Raw genomic sequence first — 9,282 nt, forward strand, 5'->3', positions numbered from 1 at the left:
AAAGAAGAAGGAGAAGAAGAATTCGAACTTTAATTAGATAAGGTTCGAATTGTGCATTTAGAAGGAGTGGTACTCCATAAATAGTAGGATGTGGGAAGGAGGGAAGAGAATTTTCGAAAATTCAATCAAAAGATTTTGAAAACATTTTGAAAATTTGATTGAAAATTTTCGAAAATTCAAAGTGAAGAAGAAATCAATTGATTTTTGAAAAAGATTTTGAAATTAGAAATCAAAAAGATTTGATTGAAAACTATTTTGAAAAAGATGACGTTAAAAAGATTTGATTGAAAAGTTATGGTTTTAAAAAGACGTGATTGAGAAGATATGATTTGAAAACAATTTTAAAAGATATGATTTGAAAACAATTTGAAAAGATATGATTTGAAAATTAATGACTTGCCTAACAAGAAAAGATATGATTCAAACATAAAACCTTTCTTAATAGAAAAGGCAAAAAATGTTCAATCAAATCATTAATTGTTAGTAAGTATCTTTCAAAAAGGAAAGAAATTGATTTTGAAAACATTTGATTGAAAAGATATGATTTGAAAGAGATTTGGTTTTGAAAAACTTTGAAAACTTGAAAAAAATTGATTTTGAAAACAAAATCTTCCCCCTAGCACCATCCTGGCGTTAAACGCCCAGAATGGTATGCATTCTGGCGTTTAACGCCCAAAATGCTACCTCTTTGGGCGTTAAACGCCCAACCAGGTACCCTGGCTGGCGTTTAAACGCCAGTCTGCCTTCTTCACTGGGCATTTTTGAATGCTCAGCTTTTTCTGTATAATTCCTCTGCAGTATGTTCTGAATCTTCAATTCTTTGTATCATTGACTTGAAAAGACACAAATTAAAAATATTTTTTTGGATTTTTAATAATCAAAATGCAACAAGAATCAATTAACAATGCATGCAAGACACCAATCTTAGCAGTTTGTGTGCTACTGACACATGAACACTCAAGTCAATAGAATTTAAAGATCAAAACAAGAAATATATGCATGGATTCGAAAAATATAACAAAAACATGCATTTGACACCAAACTTAAGATGAGACTCTAGACTCAAACAAGAAATATTTTTGGATTTTATGGTTTTGCAAATTTTTTTTTTTTGTATTTTTCGAAAATTAAGTGGGAAAAGGTATCAAAATTCTTAATGAGAATTCCAGGAATCAGTGCAATGCTAGTCTAAGACTCCGGTCCAGGAATTAGACATGGCTTCACAGCCAGCCAAGCTTTCAAAGAAAGCTTCGGTCCAAAACACTAGACATGACCAAAGGTCAGCCAAGCCTTAGCAGATCACTGCTCCAAAAGCAAGATTGATTAAAATCAACAAGCTCTTGTGGTGATAAGTTGAAACCTCGGTCCAATCAGATTAGACATGGCTTCTCAGCCAGCCAGATTTCAACAAATCATCATGAAACTCTAGAATTCATCTTCAAGAATTTCGAAAGAAAAAAAAAATACCTAATCTAAGCAACAAGATGAACCGTCAGTTGTCCAAACTAGAACAATCCCAGGCATTGTTACCAAAAGCTTGCTGAAAAATTGAACAATCCCCGGCAACGGCGCCAAAAACTTGGTGCGCGAAATTGTGATCACTACAACTTCACACAACTAACCAGCAAGTGCACTGGGTCGTCCAAGTAATACCTTACGTGAGTAAGGGTCGATCCCACGGAGATTGTTAGCATTGAAGCAAGCTATGGTCATCTTGTAAATCTTAGTCAGGCAAACTCAAATGTATATGATGATGAACGAAAATAACATAGAAGATAAGGATAGTGATACTTATGTATATCATTGGTGTAAGAGCTTCAGACAAGTGTATGAAGATGCCTTCCCTTCCGTCTCTCTGCTTTCCTACTGCCTTCATCCAATCCTTCTTACTCCTTTCCATGGCAAGCTCGTGTAGGATTTCACTGTTGTCAGCAGCTACCTCCCATCCGCGCAGTGAAAGCTAATGCACGCACTCTGTCACAGTACTGCCAATCACCGGTTTGGTTCCCTCCCCTACCGGAATAGAATCACTCTTTTGCGTCTGTCACTAACGCCCAGTAGGTTACAGGTTTGAAGCACGTCACAGTCATTCAGTCATTGAATCCTACTCAGAATACCACAGACAAGGTTAGACCTTCCGGATTCTCTTGAATGCCGCCATCAGTTCTTGCCTATACCACGAAGACTCTGATCTCACGGAATGGTTGGCTCGTTTGTCAGGCGAGCACTCGGTTGTCAGGCGATCAACCATGCATCGTGCAATCAGGAATCCAAGAGATATTCACTAAGCCTCAGATGCTTGTAGAACAAGAATGGTTGTCAGTCACCTTGTTCATGGGGTGAGAATGGTGATGGGCGTCAATCATCACCTTCATCATGTTGAAGAACAAGTGATATCTTGGTAAAAGAACAAGCGGAATTGAATGGAAGAACAATAGTAATTGCATTAATACTCGAGGTACAGCAGAGCTCCACACCTTAATCTATGGTGTGTAGAAACTCCACCGTTGAAAATACATAAGAACAAGGTCTAGGCATGGCCGAATGGCCAGCCTCCCAAAGAGGGTTCAATCATAAAAACATGATCAAAAGGCTCTCCTAATACAATAGTAAAAGGTCCTACTTATAGAAAACTAGTACATAGATGAGTAAATGACATAAAAATCCACTTTCGGGCCCACTTGGTGTGTGCTTGGGCTGAGCAATGAAGCAATTTCGTGTAGAGACTCTCCTTGGAGTTAAACGCCAGCTTTAGTGCCAGTTTGGGCGTTTAACTCCTAATTAGATGCCAGTTCCGGCGTTTAACGCTGGAATTTCTTGAGGTGACTTTGAACGCCGGTTTGGGCCATCAAATCTTGGGCAAAGTATGGACTATTATATATTGCTGGAAAGCCCAGGATGTCTACTTTCCAACGCCGTTGAGAGTGCGCCAATTGGGCTTCTGTAGCTCCAGAAAATCCACTTCGAGTGCAGGGAGGTCAGAATCCAACAGCATCTGCAGTCCTTTTGAGTCTCTGGATCAGATTTTTGCTCAGGTCCCTCAATTTCAGCCAGAAAATACCTGAAATCACAGAAAAACACACAAACTCATAGTAAAGTCCAGAAAAGTGAATTTTAACTAAAAACTAATAAAAATATAATAAAAACTAACTAGATCATACTAAAAATCTACTAAAAACAATGCCAAAAAGCATACAAATTATCCGCTCATCACCGCCCTTGGGGTTAGGTAAGGTTGAGAAGGAATTCTACTGGAGCTTGAAGCTTGATGTATGGAATTAAGTGATGAATCCATCCAGGAGACGAGAGCTTGTAAAGTGGTAGTCAGACCATTCAAAGAAGAGTTCAGCTGCGCCTGCATGTCTTGTTATCCTTGCACGAGAGAACGGAGCATCTCGTCACTTGATGAGGAATTAGAAGTAGTAGTCTGAGGGACCTGGTGTTGGTTGTGCTGGGGTCCTTGGGACTGTCTTAGGTGAGGTACTCTATAAGGTTGGTTTTGATTCTGCTGTCTGTTGTTGTTATTATTTTCCACCTCTGGTTTCCATTATTGTCTCTATCTCCTCCGTTAAAGTTATCCCTCCAGCCATGGTTAGAATTATCTTTCCAACCTTGGTTGGAGTTGTCCTGCCATCCATGGTTATAGTTGCCACTTTGTTGATTGTATCCTTGATTCGGGCGGTCATAGAAGTTGTGAGTGGCTGCCACAGTGTTGTCTTCCTGTTGGAGCTGTGGACATTCATCAGTATAATGACTATAATCAGCACAGATCCCGCATACTCTTTGTGGAACCAACTGTTGGTTTTGTTGTGGTGGGAGAAGCTGAGCTTTTTGTTGATTTAACTGCATCTGCTTCAGTAGGTTGGTCATTTCACATATACTCTATGTGAGAGCAGTAGTTTCCATGCTAGAAGAAATTTTGGCAACGGCCTTGGGATGGTTGCGCCTATGTCTGTGATTCCTAGTGGACTCGGCTAAGTTGCTGATCAACTGCCATGCTTCATCTGCGATTTTGTACTTTTTCAAAGAACCATTGCTGGCACCTTCCAGTGTAATCTTATCCTGGGGGTTCATGCCTTGAGTGAAGTAGCTGATCAATACTAGTCTATCAATCATGTGATAGGGACATGCGTCCAGGAGATTATTGAAGTGCTCCCAATATTCGTAGAGAGTCTCGGATTCTCCTTGAATAATCATTGAAATCTCTTTCCTCAATCTATCAGTAACTTTAGCTAGAAAGTATTTTTCCAAAAATTTTCTTTTAAGCGTATCCCAGTTAGTAACAGTCGCTTCAGGCTGAGTGTAGTACCATTCTCTTACCTTTCCCTCAAGAGAAAATGGGAAAGCAGTTAACAGAATAGAAGTTTCATCTGCACCATGACGCCTAACAGTGGAACAGGCTGTCTGGAAGTCCCTAAAGTGCTTGATAGGCTCTTGAGTAGGTAAGCCATGAAACTTGGGCATCAAGTTGATTAGTGCAGTCTTCAGTTCGAAATCTGCAGCCAGATTTGGATGACAAACTTGATACGGTTGCAGGGTGAAGTCTGGGGCTCCTGCCTCCTGGAGAGTAATCCTCTTAGGTTCTGCCATGTCACCTGCACATAAATAAACTGAATCAGTAGTAAATAAGCTCGTCTCGCTCTCAGATGGCGGTTCAGGTTTGCCCTCAGATGAGACTGGTGAATTGATAATAATCACTTCACCACCCTCAGAGGCTAATCGACGTCGAGTTCATCTAATATGTGAAAGAGTTCTTTCAATTTCAGGATCAAATGGGACTAAACTCGGATCAGGCAATGAACGCGTCATTCAATGATGAAGACATGCAGCTCACGGTAACAGAAATAAAAATAAAATATGCAAATAAAAAAATAAAATATATACACTAAATAATAATTTAGCACACTATTACAACTCCCCGGAAACGACGCCAAAAATTGGTGCGTGGCAGAAGTTAACCAATTAAGAGACTTCAATTAAGAGAACAGCATTGTACGTATAGCTCTTAACCAGCTAAAATTTGCCTCACCAATTTAAAAGGGGTTGTCACAATTTTTAGAAATAAAAATACTGGGAGTATGAGTCCCAAGTTGTCTCCCAACGAGTTGCAGGAAAGAGTTCTATTTTATTAACTAGCGGTTTTTAGAAAATTTGAGTTTTGATAATGAGTAAGTAATTTGATTAATAATTAAAGTAATAAAAATAAACTAAGAATAATTATTGATACTCTAAATGAAAGGTCTTGACTGGGGGAATGATTAAGTAGAATTTCTATCCTTGTTGGGATCTTCTCAAGTGTAGTGTAGAGAGGTTGCTGTTCTCACTCGGTTAACCCTCACTAAGTAAGAGAAAGTATGGTGATTAAACTAACTCTCACCCACAATTTCTAGTGCTCTCTCTTGGGGAGATCTAGCGTTAGTAGGTATGGAATTAGCTAACAGCGTCCAATTTAACTAAGCACTTGAGCATTCCAACTCAAGTGTCTTCTCTTAATCAACCCCCATGTCAAGTGGAAATTCTACTCCATTGATCGGAATAAAACACTTGCAGAAATAGAAGAAGAGGACATGATAAATAAAATAAGCATTGGAAATTGATTAAAGGAAAAGGTAGTGAACTGTATTGATAAATCCAAATGTAATATAAGTATCTGAACAATAATAATAAATAACCAAAAGAGTAGGAGAATAGGGAAACAAACTAGAATAGTACTTCTACGGAGGTAATGGCTCTTCAATATCCAAAGCAAAAGCAATTAACTAAAATCCTATCAACGTAGAGAAAACCTAAAGGACAAGTAAATTCAGATCTAAAACTAAAACTATCCTAATATCAATGTAAATGAATGTGTGTTAATCTCTCCTGAGTTTCTGCATGTTCCCTCACTTTATTCTGTGTTTCTGGGCCAAAAATTAGGTTAAAACGTGGCCTGCAATTATCTCTAGCGTATTCTGTAATTTCTGCAGATCGCGTAGGTAATGCGTACGCGTCATCCATGCGTTCGTGTCATTCAGCGGTTTTCTTTGTCACGCGTTCGCGTCGCCCATGCGTTTGTGTCATTCGTGCAGACTCTGATCTACGCGATTGCATCAGGCACGCATTCACGTCGCTTGCGAATTCTCCATTTTATGCACTCGCGTGGGCCATGAGCTCGCGTCATTGTTCACTGGTCATCTTCTTGTTTTCTTGTGCTCCTTCCATTTTTGCAAGCTCCCTCTCAATTCTCTAAGCCATTCCTGCCCTATGAGGCCTGAAACACTTAACACACATATCACAGCATCAAATGGTATAAAGGAGAATAAAAATACATAATTAAAAGATCTCTAGGAAGCAAGTTTTCAACCATGGACAATTTTTGGGAAACAATTATAAATACATGCAAATCATATGAATAAGTGGGTGAAGACTTGACAAAACCACTCAATTAAACACAATATAAATCATAAAATAATGGTTTATCATATATGTTGGACCTGAAATTCCCCGAATTGTCTGAGTTGTTCTCTAGTTTTGTCCAGATATTTCTTCATGGTGGGATCCTTAGCATGGTAGTTCCCCTCTATTTGTGAGGTAATTACTTGTGAATCATTGAAGATGGTAAGCTTTTGAACTCCTACCTCCCTAGCTAGCCTTAAACCAGCCAGTAATGCCTCATATTCAGCCTGATTATTTGAGGCAGGGAATTCGAACTTTAGTGATAGCTCGATTTGGGTTCCTTGATCACTTTCAATAATTACACCTGCGCCACTCCTGGTTTTGTTTGAAGAACTGTCCACGTAGAGATTCCATTTTATGGGGGTTCCCGGGGTGTCAGTGTACTCGGCAATGAAGTCGGCGAGATACTGTGATTTGATGGCTGTCCGAGCTTCATATTGAAGGTCAAATTCGGATAACTCGACTGCCCACTATAGGATTCTTCCAGCTAAGCCTATTTTCTGTAGGATGCCTTTTATGGGCTGGTTGGTCCGAACCTTGATAGTGTGAGCTTGGAAGTATGGGCGGAGTCGTCGAGAAGTGGGTAAGAGGGTGTAGGCGAACTTTTCTATCTTTTGATAGTTTAGTTCAGCCCCTTGTAGAGCCTTACTGATGAAGTAGATGGGTTGTTGCCCAGTTTTGTCTTCTCTGACTAGTGCTGAGGCTATTGCCCGACTTCCTACTGTGAGGTATAATATGAGTGCTTCTCATTCCCGTGGTCTAGTAAGAATGGGTGGTTGCCCCAAGAATTTTTTAAAATCTTGGAAGACTTGCTCACACTCTATTGTCCATTCAAACCTCTTTCTCTTCTTTAATATTGCGTAAAATGGGCGAGATCTTATGGCTGATCCGGCTAGAAACCTGGACAGGGCTGCTAGTCTCCTATTGAGCTGTTGTGCCTCTTTGACGAAGGTTGGACTTTTCATGTCGAGTATAGCCTGGCATTTATCCAGGTTTGCCTCGATTCTTCTTTGTGTGAGCATGAAGCCCAAGAATTTCCCAGCATCTACCGCAAAGGTGCACTTTGCCAGATTGAGTCGCATGCCATACTTACTTATAGTGTCAAACACTTTGGTGAGGTCAGACAACAATGATTCCTCACTCTGTGTTTTTACCAGCATGTCATCTACATAAACCTCCATTAGTTTCCCGATATGGTCCGCAAAGATTTTATTCATCAGTCTTTGGTAGGTAGCTCATGCGTTCTTGAGTCCGAAGGGCATAACTATATAGCAATAGTTTGCCTTTGGGGTTAGGAACGAGGTCTTCTCTTGATCGGGTGGGTACATTAGGATTTGGTTGTATCCTAAATAGGCGTCCCTGAAGGAGAGGTACTTGTATCCGGAAGAGGCATCCACTAGAGTATCTATGTTTGGGAGCGGGTAGGAATCTTTTGGGCGAGCCATATTAAGGTCGGTGTAGTCAGTACACATTCTCCACTTGCCATTTTACTTCTTCACCAAGACAACGTTGGCTAGCCATAATAGGTATTTGACCTCCCTTATGAACCCTACCTCCAGTAAAGCTTGTACTTGCTCTTCTACAGCTTGGGATCTTTCTGGCCCGAGCTTCCTGCGTTTCTATTGCACGGGCAGAGATCCAAGCTAAACTGCCAGTTTGTGGCACATTAGTTTGGGATCTATGCCCGGCATGTCTGCGATCTTCCAAGCGAAGAGGTCGGCGTTATCCTTTAGGAACTGTATTAGAGGTTCTTTTAAGTCTCCCTTTAAGGTTGCCCCAATATTTGTTATTTTATCGTTGGCATCTGGTGCACGAAATTGTGATCTCTACTTTTCACAACTCAAACAATCCCCGGTAATGGCTTCAAAAACTTGGTGCGCAATACCATGGTCTAAACATAATTTCACAACTTCGCACAACTAACCAGCAAGTGCACTGGGTCGTCCAAGTAATAAACCTTACGCGAGTAAGGGTCGATCCCACGGAGATTGTTGGTATGAAGCAAGCTATGTCACCTTGTAAATCTCAGTCAGGTAAATTCAAATGGTTACGGATGATATATGAATAAAACATAAAGATAAAGATAGAGATACTTATGTAATTCATTGGTGAGAATTTCAGATAAGCGTATGGAGATGCTTTGTCCCTTCCGTCTCTCTGCTTTCCTACTGTCTTCATCCAATTCTTCTTACTCCTTTCCATGGCAAGCTGTATGTTGGGCATCACCGTTGTCAGTGGCTACAATCCCGTCCTCTCAGTGAAAATGTTCAACGCACCCTGTCACGGCACGGCTAATCATCTGTCGGTTCTCAATCAGGTTGGAATAGAATCCATCGATTCTTTTGCGTCTGTCACTAACGCCCAACCTTCAAGAGTTTGAAGCTCGTCACAGTCATTCAATCATTGAATCCTACTCAGAATACCACAGACAAGGTTTAGACCTTCCGGATTCTCTTGAATGCCGCCATCAATTCTAGCTTATACCACAAAGATTCTGATTAAGGAATCCAAGAGATAAACATTCAAGCCTTGTTTGCTTGTAGAACGGGAGTGGTTGTCAGGCACACGTTCATAAGTGAGAATGATGATGAGCGTCACATAATCATCACACTCATCATGTTCTTGAGTGCGAATGAATATCTTGGAATAAGAATAAGCTGAATTGAATAGAAGAACAATAGTAATTGCATTAATACTCGAGGTACAGCAGAGCTCCACACCTTAATCTATGGTATGTAGAAACTCCACCGTTGAAAATACATAAGAACAAGGTCTAGGCATGGCCGTGAGGCCAGCCCCATGATCTAAGATAGCATAAAACTACTCAAACATAGCTACCCAGATGAA

Source organism: Arachis stenosperma, chromosome 9, assembly GCF_014773155.1.
Source record: "Arachis stenosperma cultivar V10309 chromosome 9, arast.V10309.gnm1.PFL2, whole genome shotgun sequence".
NCBI lineage: Eukaryota > Viridiplantae > Streptophyta > Magnoliopsida > Fabales > Fabaceae > Arachis > Arachis stenosperma.